This window comes from Bison bison, unplaced genomic scaffold (assembly GCF_000754665.1).
Source record: "Bison bison bison isolate TAMUID 2011002044 unplaced genomic scaffold, Bison_UMD1.0 scf7180017864486, whole genome shotgun sequence".
In the NCBI taxonomy this organism is placed as follows: domain Eukaryota; kingdom Metazoa; phylum Chordata; class Mammalia; order Artiodactyla; family Bovidae; genus Bison; species Bison bison.
In genome coordinates, this window is record NW_011495046.1 from 5,313,584 (window position 1) to 5,314,496 (window position 913).

Here is a 913-nt window from a genome sequence, read left to right on the forward strand (position 1 = left end):
CCCCACCCCCCAGTCCCCGCTTGTCGCCTTCCTAGGGATCTGCGCTCTTTCCTTGATCCGTGTTCAGTCCCCACCACTGCCGGGTGCACCTCTCTCCTCGCGGGGCTGGCGTCCAGCCCAGTCCCAGCTGAACCGCCCCCTTGGTGGTCCCTCCGCGGCGCGGCCCTGGTGCTCACCTCCTTGGGGGCCTCCCGATTACCTGGAGCCTCTTCCTCAGCAGTTCCTTCAGCTCTTACCAGGACCCTTACGGACACTTCCTGATAGGAGGCCCCTCTCCTTTTGCCCGACTGGCCCTCCTCCCGTCCCGGTTCAAATAGGCCCACTCCAGCCCTCCTGAAACTGAGGCCGAGGCCTAGCGGCTTCCCCGGGTCACTCAGGACCCGACCTGGGCCAAAAGAGACTGTGGCTTGTCCAGCTTCAGAGCCTGGGCACGGAGTCCTTCCCACGCAGCGCCTCTCCAGCCTCCCTGAAGTCCTGGCAAGGACCCTGTGATCACTCTGGGCCCACCCGGTGACCAAGAGTGGCTCCCAACTCCTGTAGGCTGGCTAGCAACCTCAGCCCCTCTCTGTCATTTGTAACCTGAGAGGGATTGGGACACTGGGGGCCGTGGCTCTCCGTTAGGCAGCACACTTGACTCGCAGCCCCTCCCTGCTGCCCTCCCAGTCCCCCTCCTGCTTTAGAGAGGGATGGTCCCTTCTCCTGTTTCACCCAGGGGTTGGGGTCCCTGGGAAGGAACCTCGTCCCCACCCTCAGGTTGAGGCCCAGGCAAGCACTGGGGCAGGAGGCAGAGCCCATTACCTCTGCATTTTCTTTCTGCTTTCCTTTTCTTCTGTTACCTCTGCCCTTCCCCACAGGGGTGAAACCAGCAAAGGGAAACCTGCCAGGACTTGGATGTGGCTCTTGGAGTGGGGGG